We start from the raw sequence: 455 nt of genomic DNA, 5'->3' as shown, positions 1-455 counted from the left end.
AGAGAGAGAGAGAGAGAGAGAGAGAGAGAGAGAGAGAGAGAGAGAGAGAGAGAGAGAGAGAGAGAGAGACTCAGAGAGAGAAACAAAGAGAAGAGAAAAGAACGAGGAAACGAATGGAATCAGGTTATTTTATGAATAAAATTTGTCAAAGATTGTAAAACATGGCAAAGGCAACGGCCAGGAACAAAAATGATCGCCGTTTAAAGATTTAGAAGAAACCAGTGTAAAACGAAGGTGGATAGGTTTTATTATCATCATCATCATGAGTAGTAGTAGTAGTAGTAGTAGTAGTAGTAGTAGGAGTAGGAGGAGGAGGAGGAGGGGTATAAGTTTTGTTGTTGGTCTATTTAGAAGGGTTTATTAATGTGAATGGGATCAGTAGAATTGGACGACAGTGGGTACAGGGGTTTGCTGGAGTGGAAGGCGGAGAGAGAGAGATAGGTAGAGAGAGCGAG

Source organism: Octopus bimaculoides, chromosome 20 (assembly GCF_001194135.2).
Source record: "Octopus bimaculoides isolate UCB-OBI-ISO-001 chromosome 20, ASM119413v2, whole genome shotgun sequence".
Taxonomy (NCBI): domain Eukaryota; kingdom Metazoa; phylum Mollusca; class Cephalopoda; order Octopoda; family Octopodidae; genus Octopus; species Octopus bimaculoides.
Note: the sequence above shows the minus strand (reverse complement) of the source record.